The sequence below is a fragment of the Copadichromis virginalis genome, linkage group LG5 (assembly GCF_057382275.1).
Source record: "Copadichromis virginalis isolate Kocher_CV1m ecotype Utaka linkage group LG5, C_Virginalis_male_GT1.1, whole genome shotgun sequence".
NCBI classification, from domain to species: domain Eukaryota; kingdom Metazoa; phylum Chordata; class Actinopteri; order Cichliformes; family Cichlidae; genus Copadichromis; species Copadichromis virginalis.
The window spans coordinates 3,225,539-3,247,886 of record NC_140622.1 but is presented as its reverse complement, the minus strand read 5'-3'; the positions used below and the strand labels follow the sequence as shown (position 1 = coordinate 3,247,886).

Genomic DNA, 22,348 nt, shown 5'->3' with positions numbered 1-22,348 from the left:
CATTTCACACTTCTCTAATTACTTTAAATTTCTGCAAATGGTTGACCAGCCAAACTCCTACTCTTGCCAGCTCACATCCTCAAAAGAGCTGCAGCTGCATTTGAGAGTTGGGTTCCTCTTTACCGACAAGACAAATGGCTGCCACAGAGGTTTGACCCTCTGTGGTTTACACCAAATGTTTGGTGGTTTGCGCCTGCCAAATCTGCCAGTGGCCCTTGGTTAATCCAGCACCATGAAAAACTGACCAGTGCCCAATCGGTCCAGGAGCTTGTCAACCCAGGTCATAGGATAAGCGTCATACTGTGACACCACATTCACTTCACACAGAACTGTATAGACCAATCTTTCTTCACCACAAGAGCTATAGGGCTACACCAGGCACTTTGTGACTTTTCTATCACAACCATCACCAGGATAGCAGCCAATTTCTTCTTAACAATTTCATGCTCAGGCAATTAAAAGAGGCATGTATACCCTGTGATACACCATGATCTCCAGGGCTGTGCATGCCCACCCTGAAGTTTTATCATATCCCATATGACCAGCCATCGGGTTATAACGAGCATGAAAAATAATTTCCTGAAAGCTGCACCAACAACTGGGTGTGCTCTTCCTATGTGTGAATATTATGCCTCTCTTGATATAATCTGTCCCTAATTATTACAAAATGTGGAAATGCCACCATTTGACCATCAATTTGCATCACCTGATCAAATGTTGACCGTAGAGTATCGTCACAAAACAGCACTAGTTTAAAACTCTTCAGTGGAGCCTCCTGTGAAGACACCTCTAGTCAAAACACCTCTACACACTGCCCTGTTAGCCTACTGTAAACATGGGCTAATCTCTTCACAGAATTAAGGGGTGTGTCTGGCTGGGCTGATAATGCGGAACCTTCTGCGTGATTGCAGAAGTTGAAACAGTTCGTTACTGAGATGGGACAGGTCCTTTAATATCTGAACTGCTCTGGACCAACACTTCCTGGTGTAAATGTCCTGTAGCACCATTCTGCCGCATGGATCACTCTCTGAAGAGCTTTTTGGTCCTAAACACAGCTATTCCCATACCAGGATGTGATATTCTGTGTGAGGATGCTCTCCACAGCCCTGAAGAGAACGTCCCTGGAGAGACCCTGAACTTCCTCAATTGTCGGAGATGGTACAGGCTCTTCCTAGCATTTTTGGACTAGGCAGACTATATCAGGTCTGATGAGATGTGGACACCAAGATACTTGAAAGACGGCACCCTCTCCAATGGAGGCCCGTTGATGATAAAGGGCCTATAGTCTCACTGCCAACGCACGATCTGATATCGTCGTGTTGGTGTTGTTCCCAGATCATCATACTAAGTCAATAGCGGTTTGGTCTTCAGGGTTTCTACTCCACTGCCTACTCCACTTTCATACGGGTCCACATTTCTGATGCACGCTATTTTTTGCAAGTACCATCTCTTTGCATCTGGACACAACCTACACCGTTTACACCGTCCTTTTCATTTTGAGCTACAGTGTGTTTGTTTTGATTCGTGGCTTGTCAATATGGTGCTCCCACAATGCATTGCGGCGTTACGTCAACTCCAAAGCCCGTTGCGTGCAGGAAAATATGCGCATGCGCATTGCCATGGTGAATTTAAAAATAAAGATAAAATGAAAAGTAATTAATAAAAAGTAAATATTTAAACATTCCCACAAATGTGCAATGAACGTGCAAAAATTCTGTTTAGTAGTTGTTGCTGTTTCTTTCTTTCTTTCTTTCTTTTTTTGAAAAATAACGACGTCGCCGAGGCGCAAATTACTACGTGAAAAATGGCGCCATCTTGTGTCCCCTTTCTGTCACTATAATTCATTCAAGGCTTTGTGGGAAATGCTTCACCTGTAAAAGTTTCAGTCACCGGCGACATTTTTTCATCAGCAGAACGTTGACGTCATCAGAATGAACCAAATTCGATGACGTCACAAAAGTCAGATCAAAGCTCAACCAATCAAAGTCTTGACTTTAATCTCTGAAAATCCTCAAATAGCCGTAAGTTCGCAGTGTTCCTCACAGCAATCAGTTGCGATTAGTTCACATTTGCTCCCTGTTTTTAAACAATTTGCTAAAGAGATTTAAACTCTTTTTCAAGGACATTTTAAAAGTTTTATACCAATCAGCTAACGTTTGACAGCTGTACCGACCAGTTTCCTCCAGTCTATTAAAGCAGACTGTTTTCAAAAAATGGATAGAGGAGACGGCTCACAAAACCATGACGATGGTGAACAAAACCATGTTTGTGTAGGACTAGCAGTCAATGAGCTGGTTTTGGCACTGCTGCAACAGGGAAATCTTAGAGCAGTTCACAGGATGTTCCCCTGGATTGAAATCAATCAGTTCCGTGGTTTAGTTGATAATCAACTGCCACAACAAGAGGAGGCAGTTGATGTTCCGGTAGGAGGCATCGAAATAAATCCTCCCTAGGAAATAGCAGGACCCTGGGAAAATTATAGAGCAGAGATGGGAGTAGGCGATCGCATTGAAAGAAATCTACCCCAACAAATAGAACGACCCTTGGTCAACAATGGAGCAGAGATGGGAGTAGGAGATAACATAGAAAGAAATCCACCCCAATAAATAGAACGACCATTGGTCATTAATGGAGCAGAGATGGGAGCAGGAGATTACACAGAAAGAAATCCACCTCTAGAAATAGAACGACCCTTGTGCAATAATGGAGCAGAAGAAGATCCAATTATTGACGAAATGAGGTGGTGGGAAGATGAGGGATCTGAGAGCGACACTGAAAGTGTTCCTGATAGTGACACAGATGACAGTGATGACAATGGAGACAATGGCCAGGATGCTCCTGTGCTATTGCCCCCCAACCCAGTACCAGGCGGTTCGAGGAGGAGACCAAGGGAGGAGGAGGATGAAGAAGAAGGAGATGGGAGAGCTAGAAAAATGTCTAAACACTGAATTTTGAGCTGAGCTGGACAGTCAGTGTTGCACCCATCTTCCAAAGCTAAATGTGTCCTACATTGCGTTTCTTTCTGCAGAGGAGCTTGCTTCCAATAAAAGCAGCAGGAACAAACACAGGAAACAAAAGGAAAAAGTGAAAAACTGCAAAAGAGATTTTTGAAACTAAGTAAAACGTACAGCTCTGCGACCACTTCCAACATAAATGAAGACAGAAAACTAAACAGCAGTGACGTTTGCAGGGTTACTGAAGTTGGACTACCTGGTATATAATGTTGTGCTTTGTGATTGCTAGCGACACAGCTATGTTAGCATAACATTAGCACAGTGAAGCTGGAGGATGAACGCTGACTTTGTTTACACTTGATAAAAGTTAACATGAGGGATTCTGGTGGGCAAGGACAAATGCAATCGCATAGCAGGATGCTATACACGGGCCAAACTTCAGTCAGGAGAACAACTGAGATTATTCATCCACAATACAAGGTTAGTTATTATTAACTATTATTAATATACTGCAACAACATGGGAACAGAGCAGCTGCGAGAGAATTCAACATTAATGAATCAATGTTACGGAAGTGGAGGAAGTGCAGTTTTTGGCTTTCCCCATATTTCAAAAGTGCTTCATCTCTTTGCTATGACTGTCGCCAGGCATAATTTGCAGATGATTAATGGTTGTAGCCGCTGCGAGGCTTTCGACCAAAACAGGCGCAGCTTGATGACATCATCAACATGCGCTATCGCGAAAGAGCGGTATAATCAAAATCTCTATCGTTGGCCAAATTTATATCGTTTCTATCGTATATCGTTTCTATCGCCCACCCCTACATTGGAGGCAACCACACAGGGAACCACGGGGAGGTGAATAAGATAGAAAACAGGGTGACAAGGGGAACACAGGGCAATAAATTCACTAGAAACTAACAGGACACTGATGAAACCAATACGGACTGGTCAGACGGTCACCAAAGAGATGTTAAAGATAGTTGTTTTTAATTATGTTTGTGTCTCAAGTCAGTGAAAATTATTATATTATTCTTAAAGTAGACCAACATTTATCAGTAGTATTAGTCAAGTGCTATAAGTGTCTGAACAAAATGTAGTTTAAAAAGGAATACATGTTCAAAAATACATGTGTGAATCTTGGATTCAAGTTGAAACTTGTTGAAACTTAAACTACAAACCAGGCTGATCATGACTCTAGAAAGCAAAACTTTAACAGATTAGTAGCATTAATTTTAACTCCAGACTCCCTGACATCATAAAGAGTGAGTTTATTGGCACCGAATGGGAGAACACAGTAACGTTTGGCCTTAGATGTCTATTGGCAACAAGAAAGAAGATGAGCGCAGTTTAACTTTTGACTAAATGCCTTGCCAGCTGCTGAACGGGTGCCAGCAGTGAGTGGGTGGTATGTTCTGAAGCTGTTTGAATACAGGATTGATACACTACCATCAATTCCAATGTCAGTGATGTCAGAAGAGCTCTTGGATTAGGGTTGCCCTTTACTTCCTCTTCACTCAATAAGGTTTTTTCAGTTTTTCTTTATTTCAAATTCATAGAAGAACAATTCAATTTGGTTTTATTTATTTAGTACCAAATCACAACAGTCGCTGCACTTTATATTGTAATGTAAAGATCCTATAACACTAGACAGAAAAATTGGAGGTGAGGGGAGGGAGCCATGACAAAAGATACACTGTGGAAGAGAGCCAGAGTTTAATAATAATAATAATAATAATAATAATAATAATAATAATAATAATAATACATTTTATTTAAATAGCGATTTTAAACAAATGAGTTTTAAGGGTGGACTTAAAAAGAGAGAATGAGCTAATATTTCTGAGGTCCGGGGGTAGGGAATTCCAAAGTCGAGGGGCAGAGCAACTAAAGGCCCTCCCTCCCATTGTGATCAGACGAGCAGAGGGAACAGAGAGAGAAAGAGAAGATCTGAGGCAGCGGGATGGGAGCTTCATCTGTAATAAGTCAGAGAGGTATGGTGGAGAGAGAGAGTGAATAGCCTTGAATGTATACAGAATTATTTTAAAATGGATGCGAAATTTGACCGGGAGCCAGTGAAGTTGCTTCAGGATTGGGGAGATGTGGTGGGTAGAAGAAGTCCTAGTAATAATACGGGCAGCAGAGTTCTGGACACGTTGGAGCTTGTTGATAGATTTTTGTGTGAGGCCAAATAATAATGAGTTGCAGTAGTCAATTCTAGAGATAACAAGATTATGGATGAGAATGGCAGTGGCGTAAGGTGTGAGGAAGGGGCGGAGGCGATTAATGTTACGGAGTTGGAAATATGCTGCACGTGTAATATTATTGATATGCGAGTTAAAGGATAATGTGCTATCGAGAATGACACCCAAGCTTTTCACAGAAGGAGAGATAGGGACCAGCGAGTTATTGATGGTGAGAGAGAAATTGTTAATTCTGGATAGCAGTCGTTTGGTGCCAACCAGAAGAAGTTCCGATTTATTGCTGTTGAGTTTAAGAAAGTTGGAGGAGAACCAAGAATTGAGTTCAGCTAGACAGAGGATAAGGGAGGGTGGAGGAAGAGTAGAGTCAGGTTTGGTAGAGAGATAGAGCTGGGTGTCATCGGCGTAGCAGTGGAACTGAATATTATATTTACGAAAAATATATCCGAGTGGAAGAAGGTAGATGATGAAGAGAAGGGGCCCGAGGACAGATCCCTGGGGCACGCCAGTGGATAAAGGAGAAAGTTGAGAAGTGAAGGATTTTAATTGAATGAACTGAGTGCGATCAGATAGATATGATTTAAACCAGGCTAGTGGAGTGTGAGAGAGACCAATAGAAGCTAATCTGCTAAGGAGAATGGGATGAGAGATGGTGTCAAGAAGAATAAGGATGGAGAGGAGACCAGAATCAGCTGCTATAAGAAGGTCGTTTGTTATTTTTATAAGAGCAGTTTCAGTGCTATGTAAAGGACGAAAGCCGGACTGGAACTGTTCGTAGAGGTTATTATCAGTTAGGTGAAGATGGACTTGTGAAGCAACTATTTTTTCAAGGATTTTTGAGAGAAATGGTAGATTGGAGATAGGACGAAAGTTATTAAAGTTGTTGGGATCTAGACCAGTTTTTTTCAGGATTGGGGTAATAGCAGCAACTTTGAAGGAAGCAGGAACAGTTCCAGTGGTGAGTGAAGAGTGAATAATAGCAGATATGAGGGGAAGGAGAGGGAGTAAGCAGGCTTTAACGAGGACAGTGGGGATAGGATCGAGCTGGCAGGTAGAAGGCTTTGATTTATGGATGAGATCAGCAATATCAGCTAAGGATGGAAGTTGAAAAACAGAGAGGAAGTGAGAAGGGGGGGGGGGGGAGTTGGGACAGAAAGGCTACATTGAGCATTAGGGTCCAGGTCTAAGTGTATTTTATGAATTTTATCAATAAAGAATAAAGTTTAAGAGGTTACTGTACATAATGATATGTCTGTGGGATGGTTATGATTTTTTTTCTCTAATGGATAAAATTGTATTTATATAGAAATTCATTAAGTCATTACTAGTTATGGTTATAGGAGTTGTTTATCTCTGACTCTTTCTTAAACTGGCTACTGTGCTGAAAAGAAACCTGAAGTTCTTTGTTGTTGTTGTTTTTACTTTGTTCCTCAGATGAAGATCCTCTAAATTTGTGAGACACCATGTTCTCCCATTATTTTCTGTTTTAAGATGCACATTTGTGAGTTATATCAGGTAGTCAAGCATTTCTGGTTTGAGACTTAGCACTTTTTCTACTACGAGTTCTGAAATACGAGCACTCAGTCCTTTATACAGCAAGTCTCATCCACCCATTCATAATAGCATTAACAGAAGCAGCCAGTGATTGAACTTTCTGATCATTAGATGACCTGCCTCCTGAGCCAGATCTACTGTCATGAAATTTATTCCCCACTGCTGTCTAATCCATTGCCTTACATTTAAATGTTGTTAAGGAATGATCAGACAAAACAGGGGTTTCAAAGAGTACCATTAAAAATTTGTTTCTATATCACATGTCAGAACAAGATCCAGAGAGTGATTAAAATGGGGTTGGACTCATTTACATTAGAGAGAAGTCAAGTAGTGATGGGATTTCCGGCTCTTTTTAGAGAACCGGCTCTTTCTGCTCGGCTCACTAAAAAGAGCCGGCTCTTTCGGCTCCGAACCGGCTCTTCAGGTTGTTTTGTTGCTTTAATTAATTTATTATTAACAGTAATATAAAATTATGCACAAAAGGAATTAGTAATGTAAAAAAAAGTGGTTTGATTTGTATATGTTTATATATAAATATATGCGGTGGCCCCTAGAGACAAAGCACGTACAAACTCCAAAACACATTTCTAGCATGAACTGAACTTCCAAAACAGAGCTACCTAGATCACTTAAATTACACAATTGAAAGCATATGAAAGCATATGTGTATTGTTTGTGTATTTATACACAAGCATTAATATATAGTCAAATAATTAAAAAATGTTCATTTACCTGTTACTACCACACACCAAATCCGGTTGTTGGTACTTGCTGGCTTGTGTAGCCACTAGGTAACAAAAGCTCAACACTGCCTCTAACACCCTGGAGCACTTCTGTTGTGTTTTGTACATGTTTTGAGTTTTTATGTGCTTCGGAGTTTGTACGTGTTTTTACGTGTTTTGGAGTTTTTACATGTTTTGGAGTTTGTATGTGTTTTTTCGTGTTTTGGAGTTTTTACGTGCTTCAGAGTTTGTATGTGTTTTTACGTGTTTTGGAGTTTTTACGTGTTTTGGAGTTTTTACATGCTTCAGATTTTGTATGTGCTTTGTCTCTAGGGGCCACCGTAAATATACTTTTATTCACTCCACATAAAATGTAATAAATAAATCATATAATACAAAAATCAACTATTCACATTTCAACTTTTAACTATTTAAATTTTCAGCTTTTTCCTTTTACAAATTTAAAGGGAAACAACACAAAACACTGCAAACCAAAACCAAATTAAATATAAATTAAAATATGAAAACAAAAAGAAGATGCACATTCTCTGTCATATGGACCTGCATGAATAAACTTTCTCAATCCTTTATCATCCCCAACTGAAAATAGTTGTGGATGATTACTATACCTTTCTAATGTGACGTTGTTGTCCCTGGCACTCTTTCTCTCTCCCTCCCGCTCTGTTCCTGTGCTACCGAGTGTAACTACCGCCCCTCCCCCCTCTGCCCAGCGTAAAGCACAAGGCTCACATGCTGAGTGAAGCGAAAAAAAGTGCGAGAGAGAGAGAGTGAGAGAAAGGAAAAAAAAAAAACCCACGGCTCACGATAAGGAGCCGGCTCGCGTCGTTCACGTCAAAGAAGAGCCATAAGCTCTAAGAGCCATTTCGTTTGCGACCGACCCATCACTAAAGTCAAGTAAAACTAATAAAAGATTAAATGCAGTCTTGAGGTTGTTGTTTTTAGTGCCTCCATGAATGTTAGAATCATCCACTGGAGGAGTTTTATCTGAACTGAACAAATCTGGGTTTTTTTCCTGTCCCGTCTGGCACTGTAGCAATCCAGAATATTTGTCTGAAGGCCAAGAAAAATGCCTGACAATTTAGTTTCTAAAGTGGATTATTAAAGATTTACCATACGGGTCCACTTGATTCATCTTTATTATGCATTTATTTATTTTTTCACTTTTAAGCTATTACAATCGGAACAGATAGACCAGCAGATAGGAAAGAGACAAAAAGAGAACAACACAGTAGGGAAACCACAGCAACAACCTACATAAGCATAAGTAACAGTAAATAATGAATATTGAATGTTACTGAGCAGCATACAAGACCGACAACGCACAATATGGTTAGAGGCAGCAGCCAACCAATATAGTGTGTATCTTTGAACGTGCTTGTATTAACAAGGTTCTTCATGTTACTGTCTAATAGTAGGTCATAGCCCCCACCCCCCTCACCACAGGACCTGAAGATCCAGGTCCCAGACATCTAGAGGCCCCCAAGAGAACAAGAGCACAGCCACAGACATGCATTCCCACCCTCATACACACATATACAAATACTCAGCACTCGCCCAGTGTGAAGACAAACAGAAATGAACACTGTACACACACTCACACTCCCCATACATACTCTATACTCCCAGGTCCAGGTACCATCACACCCAGAGGGGTAATCTGCCCGGACACCAAGGAGATGTTTCCCTTTACTCTGGGGTGGAGTCAAGCAGACCGCCCCTGGTCCTGTAGCAGAGAGACCCACGATCCCAGACCCCCATCAGACGGCCAGCTCCTTCTCCTGGCCCCCATATCTCACTCGGCCTGCTTTGTTCTAAAGTGCATTTAAAACATGGGAGGAGCATGGTACTCTGCCAGATAGCAGCTCATGAGGGTTCCCCTCATGAGAACCCTCAATATAAGATAAGATAAGACTTTACTGTCAGTGCACAGTCATAAATGTTACAATAATACAATGAAACTGGAAAACTGTCCCAGTCCCAGTGTCCCATTGTATACTTGTCTTTAAAATTGAGAGGTGGGCACCGGCACCAAAGTTGAGGTTGAATAAACAGACCGTCCTCTGGACGGCGTAATTAAGTAATGTTTAAGTAATGTGAATGTCTAGGTTGTGGAATAAATTAGAGGCACAGGTAACCAGAAGGGGACAGAAAAGGGATGCCTTCCCTGCACCTCAGTGAGGCACCTGTAGCTCAAGGCCCTGCATGTGTGGTGATGTGATGGAGCGGGAGGCAGTGGGGGATGGGGAGGGAATTGGGGGGGGGGGGGGGGGGGGTCCACCCTTTCTGGAGCCAGCTCCTCCACTGACCCTGTTAGGCACCCCCATTCCCTGGAATCCACCAAGGGCAGGAGGCCCGAGCCAGGGCCCATCCAGACCGGTCCCAACAGTAGCAGCACCGCAAAGCTCCACAGAGGCCCAAGCAGCCCACCCGACCCCACCGCAGAAGAAAACTATATCCACCCCAACATTCAATCAACTGCCAGACTAAAGAAAATTTAGAAGGAAACTTGCTCTCAAGTTAGTCATTCTAGGGGTTCTTGCAGTAGAACTGCTGCTCATCCACAAAAAAAGGAGATAGTTCAGGTGGCATCTAGAGATGGCACGATACCACTTCTTTATGTCCGATACCGATATCATAAATTTGGATATCTGCCGATACCGATATGAATCCGATATAGTGTTTTTTAATCAACAAAACTGTTTTTTAAAATATCTTGCTGCATTTTGTATAAGTTCATACTCAAGTTTAAAACAACAACTACACTAAAGCTATTCTGTTATACCTGTATGCAAAAAAAAAAATTTCATAGTTCAGCAATACTGATCAATCTAATAAACTTAAACCTGCACCATCCTCCCTATTCTGGTATTTTAAAGAGTACTTTAAAATACCAGAAATATTAAGCAACCTAACTAATAGGGTTCCAACTCCCAGCAACAACAAAAATAAATAAATAAAAAATAGGGAACCACCCCTCACGCTCCACCTCATGATGCTTAATTGACGTAATCAACCTTAATTTGATGCAGTGTGAAAAAAATTGCACAGAAATCAATTATTTTTCAAGAAATATTAAATAGATTCAACATCTTTTTTCAACAAAATTGCAGACTGCACAGATGGTACCTTCCCAAAGGAAAAAGTACTATAGGCAAGGCAAGGCAAATTTATTTGTATAGCACAATTCAACAACAAGGTGATTCAAAGTGCTTTACAGAGACATTAGAAACAAAAACAAATAAAAAGCATGATTTAAAATTGATTAAAACAAGCAAACAAACAGACTAACTAAACACACACATTTCACACCTGTTCGCGCGATCTGAACCCTTATCGTAAGGGGAGCTACCAGTCCTTCTGTGGACGAGCTACTTTCTATTTTAAATTCCCTGAATTAAAATACTCTCTAGACCCAGTCTAGACCCAGTTGGGGAGCTACCCAGAGCTCTAATCCCACACCTGTTCGCACGATCTGAACTGTTGAAATCTCCCAATTCTTTGAATCTTTGGGCTGAAGGAGGGACAATACTCGGTGTATTTATGCTCAATCAACAATCATTTATTTCCATACAATTCAACACTTAAGAGCATAAGGACCATCATGATGGGGAGACATGCCTGAAGAGGGTCACAGCAAATCTCAAAATGGTGACGGGTTGCTCAGCTTTTTATAGTCTCTAGTGTCCCCCATCTAGTCGTAAAAGCCAAAACATCACATTCTTTCTCTGTTACAGCGCCTAAGTTATGACCTCGGCTCCCTGTCTTTCTCTGCTTTCTGTAAGGTGGGGGTGTGGAATGTGGTCTGTCTCTTCTATTATCGGCACAAGGTCCTCTGCACACAACATTCTCTTCATGATTCAGCAGTATGAAATGTCAAGAAACAGTGTAACACATTCAACAGTGTCGAGTAATACAGGTCAATCCAATAGATCTAATGATTTTCACACTCTTTTAGGTCAGAAGTATAATGCAAACTAAGACTACATACTGATCACACACTCTATGTTAAAGGGTATCATATGATCTACAGCAGTATCATACTTCAACTACTTTTGATTACATATATAAGGTAACATATGATAACAGAATAATATCACAATTCCCCCTTTGATCTCTTTTCTTCAAAGAGATCACTTACAACATACACTCCAGCATTGCAAGGTCCAGGTTTTCTTGGTCCTGAGGCCCTCTGTCCCCCTTTAACGGGTGGACCATATGTGGGATGACCTCTGTGTTCACGCAGTTCAGATGCAAGCAAAGTTAGATTTACAACCATAACAGCAGTTACAGATGACACTCCCATCACTCCCCAATTCTCCCACAGCTTTATTTTGGTGCTCCAGTTTTCCACCCCCTTTTTAATGCCCCCTTATACCTTTCAAATGTACTTACCTCTGTCTAAGGAGCTTTTAACCTTTATTTTTATTGCTGCAGCTACCAGTGTTTTCCAGTTGGGTGATTCTCAGCTTCTTTCTTCGACCTCCGGGGTTAGACCACCCTTTAGTCATTGCACAGTTCTGGGGATTATTCTGCCCCGATTTCAAACAAGGATCTGTGTGTTTTGGGGTCACCGGCGTGTCCCCCTTTTTGCCAAGAGCCTCTCGAACCTCGTTGGTCTGGTGTTCCTGGTTTTCGCCAACCCCTTCATGGTTATTGCTGTGTTTATGGGATCCATCTTCTCAAGGAGCTCAAACGCCATGACACTTGACCCCAGTTGCTGTCTCGGCAGTCCCTACATCTGTCTCTGCTGTGAAGGGTCCTCACATCTCCGTGTCCCCGTCTGGTGTCTGTTCCTTTCTCTGCAAGAGACAGAAAACCAAAACACCTCTCTCCCTAGCCTTGATAATCTAATATTGTTATCCATTGTTGTTCTAATGATTCAAATTTGGTTTAAAATATTATGTTCAGGACCTATTCTAATCATAATCTATGTGTGTGTAAAAGAAATCAAAAATTAATGAACCATTTCTAAGTGTAACACCTTATATGCTTAAGTTTTACCATAGCTAATTTATTAAACACAGAAATAACGTCATAAGATGTTCATAAAACCATTGTTTGATATTCGGACTCAACTCCCCCTTTTTGACACACTCCCATGTGTCAATTCATTGGAGCTAGACAATTAAAAGAGAAGGTTAGTGACATCATATCTCAGAAAGTATCAGAAATTCTTCTCTCGAGTACCGTTGCTCCAGCCTTGTCATCCCAGAGGATCCTCAATCCCGGAAATTTCCCTTCTCCTCATGTAATAAAGTCTGTCATCCTTCCATGCCCTGGTAACTGGTCCATCCAGAGCTGTAACATTTTGAAATGTACATACAACAAGCCAAACCACACCTTGGTCACACCAACCCTTTTCTGCCCTGAAGATGTCCAACGCCATCTTAGTCTGGACCAGGGTTGTAATAGTTTTGCAATTTTCATTAGTTTTTATTTTTATTTAGCTTCGACTTCAGATTTTCAATTTTATATCAGTTTTAATCAGTTTTTACCAATTGTTTGCTAGTTTAGTTTAGTTTTGATTAGTTTCAGTTATAGTTCTAGTTGTGTCTGCAATAATTAAGTGTAGCAAAATCCCAGTCCCATCATATCAGTCATGCTCTTGTGCTTATCCTTGGGTATTGTGACTATTAACTCTTGCAGCACCGGGTGCTCCTAATTTTGGTTCAAGTGAATTTACAAACTTTGTGAAGGGAATTGACTCCTCTGCACACTGGAATAAACATAATCAACCTGATCCACATTTTACTGCGTGTTATTTCACCATCTTATTGATTCAAATGCTCCATCCTTATGTGGTTTGCGACATTATGTTTATCCACTTTGTCTCTAAATGTTTGAAGAATTTTCAAGTTTGGGGTCAAATTTTAAGAATTTGACCATAAGTGAAAGTTATGGTGTCATCACCCCCTTCGGGGCTTACTTTTCCCGGTTTTGATGATATTCCTCCCTATTCTTTGCAAATACCCCCTCTGTTGGTGGCGAGAAACTGTTGGTGTGGTCAAGTGGGTGCTATAGAAACAAAAGCTCAGGACAGAACAGTTATCAGTCATGTACTTCATACAAATTTTGCATATGTTTTATTTCATATTGATCCTCTGAGTGTAATGGTACATTTTAATTTGAATTTATCCAAACTAAACACAATATTTTCTTTATCTACTTTGCTCTTGTTCTTTTGCAGTACCACATCCTATCAAATGTCCCTGTCAATTATATTCTACATTTAATAACTTACTATTTCAAGTGAGAACCTAAATCACGTGGACCAATGTTTATTATTGCATATCTCTATTCTGAATGTGGCCAGTCATTCATAGGTATTGTTAAAGTTTTGGCGATTTTCCTCTATAAAATTTAATTGACTTTTTTACAGTGGCCTGCTGTGGTTAATAGTAACATATTCCAGTCATGAGTGATATCAATAGTTTTCTCCACTGTAGCATTTGGCATTCCCAATAATATAACATGATACCTTAATCAAAACACAGCTAATATAGCACAGTTTTCTTAATGCAAACATCAGTAACTCAAAATCAGCAACCACAGTGTTAAGTCTGCAGTTCATACTTATGTGAAGCTAGAGTCTCCTCCTCCAGTCTCTCTTATCCTCCTGCTCCTGAAAAAACAAAACGAAGCGAAGCATCCACCCTTCTCTTGTCGGCTGGGTGAATTGTTTATGAATTGTTTATTGGCATTTACTAATCCTAAAGTTGGTGCAGTCATTGTCTCAGTATCAAGTCAGTCAAAACTTTTAGTCGTCAGTCCATCACAGTCCATTCACATGCATACCTCCATACACATTCATACCAGATATTGCTGATAATGGAGTCTCACGCGCAACCTATTCGAGCCTCCATCACCAGCAAGATGACGTCATCATTTTAAAGGAAAACAATTCCTTGTTGTTTTTTGGGCCGGATTGACTCGGTGCAATCCTTTTAGACTCAGAACTTCTCAGTGTTCCCTATAAGTGAATTTCTCCCAAGCCAATTACAATCATGGAGAAGCACACTTTGCAACTGTTTACAGTAATAATATTTTATAGCGCTTTAAATCTCAATCTTTCAGGCCTGGTTTAAAGAGCTGATTGTTAAATCATAAACTCACAAAATATCAACATATCACCACTGGTGGATCACACCTCTCAGATTTTCTTATCTCAGTGCACTGTAACAAAACGAAAACAGACATAACCAACAAAACACTACTAAAATAACACAAACTAGGGCCCGTTGCAGACATGTCCAAGCATAAAACTATCCCTCTCTCGCTTACGAGAAAGAACACAAGCCAAAGCTCACTGATAAAATCAAGCTAGCGCTAAACAAAACCAAACAATCAACCAGAAATTCACAGGAACATTTTGCTTCCTGCCGGGACAATATTGTGTGGGAATGAGAACCTCAGGTGCCGTAACACCTTTTGTTCCTCCTTGAATTAAAACTCAATCACAGAAAATGCCGTACTCCGACCTAAAACTTACACTATTAATTCATCATTTTTCACTCTGTGCCACTGTTCCTCATCAGGGCTGTGTGAAGCACAGCAAAGAATTCAGTCAAGGCCTTGAGCCATAAACAGACATTGTTTTCATAACCAAACTGTTTTAGACCTTATTCCTAAAATCTACATAAATGCCTTCTAGGTGACATATAACACATTCTAAGTAATCAATGGTAATCAATGGCTCCTCATAAAAATTATGCATTGGGATGTTTGTGTGCAGCATTTTGCATAGCAGCATAAGCAAAGCATTCTTCATTGCATCAGCGTGTGTGTGTGTGTGTGTGTGTGTGTGTGTGTGTGTGTGTGTTTGTTCATCACTTTCCTGTTCTGGTGTTCTGGGTAAACCACGGCCTGAAGCATGCCCTGGGGGCCTGCCCTCCTCCTTTTCAGTTTGTTTGCGACCATTGCTGCTGCTGCTGCTCAAAGTTCAGTCCGTCCTGGTTCTGACCCCAATTGGGGCAGTCCTTTCTCCAATGTCCATGCTCACCGCAGGTGAAACCTGCATCTTCTTCTGTGTTTTTTTGTCCATTCTGAGGTGCCTTCTGTCCTCAGTTACTCCTCCTGTCCCGGTCACGCCCTTTTTGCTGCCCGATCATCCGTGTTGGTCCATCACTGTCCTGCCCAGTGTTAATGCAGAGTTATCAAGGTCAGCATTGTTTTGCTCGACCTTACTTTTCATTCGGGCTTAGCGGGCGTCTTGTCATAGCTCTGTCAGCTGATGTAGTCTGGGAATTTTCCCCCGTGTAGTGAAACGGGCCTTAGGTTTAGTGCTCTCCGTCTCGGCTGCATGAGATCACATTCCTGCAGCACTGTTGACATTTTCAGGTCGTTGTTGTGGGTCCAGCTGTTGCAGCATTTGGTCAGGGTCACGTATGGGGGAGAGCAGGAGTCCAGTCAGCCTCGGCTTTCAGGGCCGGCAAAGCAGCCTGTAATTAAATATATATAGAGAAAAACAAAAAACAAAAACAGACAAAAAACAAAAGCAAACGAACAGGAAAATGATGTTGTGTTGGCTGTATTACAACGAGAGGGGAGAAACACCGGGACCAGGCCCTGTGTCAGCCTTCTCTCCCCCCTTTTTTTTGTTTTTTCTCTCCCGATATAATCAACTCCTAACCCACCAAGTTGACAGGACAACATGCACCTGTTAAAATTCTTAATATCATGTTTAAAAGCCCAAAAAGAAATTTTCTTTCATTCAGTAATCACTTGTATCAATCAATCAGCAGAAAACATGTCACAATTTGAATCTTTTAACCCCTAAATTTGTCATGTCTTCACTGGTTGGTCAGACCAGTGTCTTTTTCTTTGAAGTTAAATTGTTGTCCTGCAACCCAGAGAGTTTATTTGTCAGTAATGTATTTATCCTTTAACAACAGGTGTATGTTAAGTTTCGCTGCTTTAGCCTTGCTGGAAAATCTTCACGTGTTCATGAGTGTAAGCTGTTTCTTCATTGCGTGTATGTGCATTTGTATAAAAGCAGGTTAATTTTATCTTTTCTCAAACTAGGCGTTACCTTAAAAGGAGCCTTTCTCTCAGATTTCTCTGCTTGTGTGTGTTTTTGTTTCACCTTTTTGTTGTGATGCTCCGGACGCCTTCCCAACCTCCACAAGTCCGTTGGCCCCAATTTTATGAGTTAAAAACTTCTCTTAATTTCTCCTCTAATTCTCTCCTTGCTGCTGTCTGTTTCACAGCTGCTGATTTGTGCTGGGTGTGGTTCCCATTACCTATAATTTTGCTTCGGCCGCTGTGCTTGTGGGGGCAGTTGGTCCAGGTCCGCAGCTTCCTGTATTAACACACTAAGAGATTTATTTAATTTCATTTTCATCACTGTTAAACAGATAAGCAGGCAACACGCCTACCTTGACAGCGTAAACTGTACGCCAGTCTCCCAACACATTCCTCTCTGTACTCCTCCATAATTCTCCACTGCACACCTCTTACTATCTCTCTTTTTTAATTTTTTTATTTTTATTACACCACAGAGTAATACACCCAATTATGCCCGTCTATCTCTATGTGGCTCCAAATTCCCTCTTTATTTAATTTCACACTCGTCAGGGGACAGGCACACAACAATTTCAACCACTGAAACGAGGAATTCAACCTTTTTATATTTCTTTACTAATCTAGACTCAACCTTTGTTCGCAAAATGTGTCTTGTTCTAGTCCGGAATAAATGTGAACCCGTGATTACACGGCCGTTCCAGTGTTATTTCCGTAGCTAATGCGGGAGTCCTCAGTTCCCAAGTTGCCACCTTGGCATCCAGACGCCGCTGGGCCTGGCCGCGCGTCCACGACCAGGAGGGTCGCCACACCTTGAACAAAATTATTTCCACAGGTACACTAGGCATCAACCTTTGATCCTAAAATGTGTCTTTGCTCTAGCGTCCTCCTAATCAAACACATCAACCGTCACTGTCACTGTGTTCACGCTTCACACTCACAAAAAACACATTCAGAGCGCGCCTCACTCACACTCAAAACAACACCTAGAGCGCGCTTTACACACAAGACAGCACCCAGAGCGCGCTTCGCAGCTTCGCACACACTCACTCAGAGCGCGCCTTCACACACACACACACACACACACACACACAACACTTTTCCTCAGCGGGAATTTTACACAGAAACCTCTGAGCTCAACTATTAGATCTTCTTAAAGCACACTGCACCATAGACCAAAATACCCCTTTCTCTGCGCTTATGGCCGCCACAACGGGGCAAAGTCGCATCATAAAAGTGATGCCTGCGTCCCCTGAAGTTATACTGATACCATAAACCAGGTTTTGCTCTATGTGCGAGCACTGTGAGGGTCATGTTTTTTGACTTTTCCAGTGCTTTCAACACCATCAGGCCGACCCTCCTGGGTGATAAGTTAGCAGCGATGCAGGTGGATGCTTCTCTGGTGTCCTGGATTGTTGATTACCTGACAGGAAGACCACAATATGTACGTCTCCCACAGTGTGTGTCTGACAAGGTGATCAGCAACACAGGGGCACCACAGGGGACTGTCCTCTCCCCCTTCCTCTTCACCCTCTACACCACAGACTTCAGCCACTGCACAGAGACATGCCATCTTCAGAAGTTTTCTGATGACTCTGCGGTGGTTGGATGCATCAGCAGGGATGATGAGACAGAGTACCGGGCTGTGGTCGACTCCTTTGTCACGTGGTGTGAGCAGAATCATCCGCAGCTCAACGTGGCAAAGACCAAGGAACTGATCGTGGACTTCAGGAAGACCAGGAAACACTTGACCCCTGTTTCAATCCAGGGGGTCAGTGTTGACATTGTGGAGGACTATAAATACCTTGGAGTACACATTGACAATAAACTGGACTGGGCTAAAAACACCACAGCACTTTACAGGAAGGGCCAGAGTCGTCTCTATTTTTTGAGGCGACTGAGGTCCTTCAACATCTGCCAGAAAATGCTGAGGATTTTCTATGAGTCTGTTGTGGCCAGTGCGATCCTCTATGCTGTTGCATGCTGGGGGAGCAGGCTGAGGGTCGCAGATGCCAACAGACTTAATAAACTGATCCGTAAGGCCAGCAATGTTGTGGGGATGGAGCTGGACTCCCTCAAGGTGGTGTCGGAGAGGCGGATGCTGTCCAAGATAAAGACAATGTTGGATAACACCTCCCACCCACTCCATGACATGCTGGTCAGTCACAGGAGCTCGTTCAGTGAGAGACTGAGATTACCGAAAAGCACCACTGAACGACACAGGAAATCATTCCTGCCTGTGGCCATCTCCCTGTACAACGCATCCACTTAACACACTGTTTGCTGCTACAACTACACATGTTTCTTTTCCAACTATTTATTTATGAGTGACTTATGTATGTATGTATGTATATATATGTATATATTGTACTATTCTTAGTTAGTGTATTGTCTGTCTTGTCTTAATGTTGGTTTAAAATGGAGCACTGTAACAAAAAATAATTTCCCCCAGGGATCAATAAAGTATTCTGATTCTGATTCTGATGTACTTCTTGGCAAGTAAAATTTTACTTTGTTTTATGACCGCAGCCCTTGAGACTCGACTGACGCCACAAACCACCGTCAAACCTCTATTCAACGTACTGAAACCAGCACCAACCACTACTGCACTCCACGGCCGTACCACCGGAACACGGCCGTATCATAAACCAAACCTACGGACGTGTTTCGCTTCCGCGTTGCCAGTGTTCAACTGCACCGTGAGCCAGCATCTGCTTTTCCTTAAATCAACTTCTATTTCATAGCCGGCAAGAGCCAGGACTTTACCGACACCATAAACAACTTCAAAACCTCGACTTCAATGTACTGAACTAATGGCCGCGTCTTCAGAAGAAATTCTAATGTATTATTGCTACAGAAGCCAGTATTAGACAAAATTAAATGTGGAAGGTAAAGTGGCTGCAACTAGCTCAACGTAGTATCTTATTAGTTTCTCGGTAGAAGCAGTTTATTTAACACACTGGAATTCAGCCTCAACTTATGTTGTTAGTATCTCGCGCCAAAAACCAGACACCGACAAATTTACTGTGAAAATACGTGTAACTCAGTGAACAGATTAATTTGGAAAGCCCAATATGCACATTTGGTATTTATAATACAACAGGCTGTGCTTACCTTTTTATATTTGGACCGGTCCTCTGTTCACCTCGCCTCACGATCTCACCAAAGGCCAAATCTTCCCCTCCTCAGCACACCAAAGATCCGGGTCACACGGCACCAAGTTGTTGAAATCTCCCAATTTGAATCTTTGGGCTGAAGGAAGGACAATACTCGGTGTATTTATGCTCAATCAACAATCATTTATTTCCATACAATTCAACACTTAAGAGCATAAGGACCATCATGATGGGGAGACATGCCTGAAGAGGGTCACAGCAAGTCTCAAAATGGTGACGGGTTGCTCAGCTTTTTATAGTCTCTAGTGGCCCCCATCTAGTCGTAAAAGCCAAAACATCACATTCTTTCTCTGTTACAGCGCCTAAGTTATGACCTCGGCTCCCTGTCTTTCTCTGCTTTCTGTAAGGTGGGGGTGTGGAATGTGGTCTGTCTCTTCTATTATCGGCACAAGGTCCTCTGCACACAACATTCTCTTCATGATTCAGCAGTATGAAATGTCAAGAAACAGTGTAACACATTCAACAGTGTCGAGTAATACAGGTCAATCCAATAGATCTAATGATTTTCACACTCTTTTAGGTCAGAAGTATAATGCAAACTAAGACTACATACTGATCACACACTCTATGTTAAAGGGTATAATATGAGCTACAGCAGTATCATACTTCAACTACTTTTGATTACATATATAAGGTAACATATGATAACAGAATAATATCACAGAACCCTTATCGTAAGGGGAGCTACCAGTCCTGTGGACGAGCTACTTTCTATTTTAAATTCCCTGAATTTAAAATACTCTCTAGACCCAGTCTAGACCCAGCTGGGGAGCTACCCAGAGCTCTAAACCCACTTAACAAACAAACAAACAAACAAACAAACAAACAAACAAACAAACAAAACAGTATATAAAATCAAAACAGATAAAATCAGAACAGTAGATAAAATCAGTAGTTAATGTAAGTTTTGAAATTTAAGCTTAACAAACAAACAAAACAGTATATAAAATCAAAACAGATAAAATCAGAAATAGATAAGATCAGTAGTTAGTGTAAGTTTTGAAATTTAAGCTTAAAAGTGTGGATTTGGTGCTTTATTCAAATGCAGCTGAGAACAGGTGAGTCTTCAACCTGGATTTAAATAAACTGAGTGTTTCAGCTGATCTGAGGCTTTCTGGGAGTTTGTTCCAGATATAAGGAGCATAAAAGCTGAATGCAGCTTCTCCGTGTCTGGTTCTGACTCTGGGAACTGATAAAAGACCGGATCCAGATGACCTGAGGGATCTGGATGGTTCATACTGGGTCAGGAGGTCACTGATGTATTTTGGTCCTAAACCATTCAGAGCTTTATAGACCAGCATCAGAACTTTAAAGTCTATCCTCTGACGGACAGGCAGCCAGTGTAAAGACCTCAGAGCTGGACTGATGTGGTCCACTTTTTTGGTCTTAGTGAGGACTCGAGCAGCAGAGTTCTGAATGAGCTGTAGTTGTCTGACTGATTTTTTAGGTAGACCTGTAAAGATGCTGTTACAGTAATCAAGCCTACTAAAAATGAATGCATGGACTAGTTTTTCCAGGTCCTGTTGAGACATCAGATCTTTTATCCTTGAAATATTCTTGAGGTGATAGTAAGCTGACTTTGTTATTGTCTTAATGTGTTTTTCTAAGTTTAGGTCTGCATCCATCACTACACCCAAATTTCTCGCCTGGTTTGTGGTTTTTAGATGTATAGATTGAAGTTCTCTGGTGACCTGTAATCGTTTTTCTTTGGCGCCAAAGACTATTACCTCAGTTTTGTTTACTAGGGTCTAATATATATACCCTTACTAGGGTATATATATTAGACTTAATAGTCACTATATACAGTAATTGACTTCTATTCCTTTTACATCAAATTAAAACTTTGGGTGTCAGATAATTATTTATTAAAAGCTAGACATTTTAAATGAGAATAAGAAAGAAAAGTATGTCTTTGTGCCCCCTTTTCCCTGTTAATGCCCTATCGGCCCCCCTGGCTAAACTTTGCTAGATCCGCCCCTGCACAGTTACCAGCATCAGCTACGTAGAAAAAGATCCTGGTGTAGAAAGTAATATTAAATAAATTCTAACAACAGCTTATCAAGCTTAAACGTGCTGCTGTTGTTTATCCACTGGTTTCCTCTTTCTGGTGCAAAGTGGGCCAAAAACAAACAAGAGAGACGGACTCGCGACAGAAAAGCCGATCAGCTGATCATTAAGCAGTTTCATGATTGAAGTAGCAGCAAGAAGAGGCAGTCGCTTGTTAAGCTTAACGCAGGAATGCTTTACAAACATTCAGAGATGGACTTACACACTTGCTTTACTTCTCTCGGGATAACTTTGTCGGAGATGAAATGCCGGGTTGCTAGCGAAGCTCCAAATGCTATCCAGACCACCGACAGGTCCCGCATGCCACAGCCGCTCTATCACGTGATGCATACTGCTCCGACGTGCTAACGTTCTGAGGCGAGTTACGGCCTGTTGCAAGTTTTGTGAGGTGCTTTCGTGATATTTAATGGATCGGATTACATTTTTTATTTTTCTCCGATATCCGATCCAGTAATTTAGGTCAGTATCGGACCGATACCGATACGTAATATCGGATCGGTCCATCTCTAGTGGCATCTGACTAGGATGCCTCCTGGACTCCTCCTACACTCAGAAAAATTATGGTTCTTAAATGGTTCTTCAGATGTCTTCATGGTTCTTTAAAGAACCATCATACGTCAAAGAACCTTTTTATTT

At 41.5% G+C, this 22,348-nt stretch overlaps 1 protein-coding gene across 4 annotated transcripts in view; it reads left to right on the top strand.

Annotated features, from left to right (window-relative positions):
* Positions 1-22,348, top strand: part of LOC146708760 (calcium-dependent secretion activator 1-like) — a 344,830-nt gene that overhangs the window by 26,054 nt on the left and 296,428 nt on the right. The gene's annotated exons all lie outside the window — the stretch shown is intronic.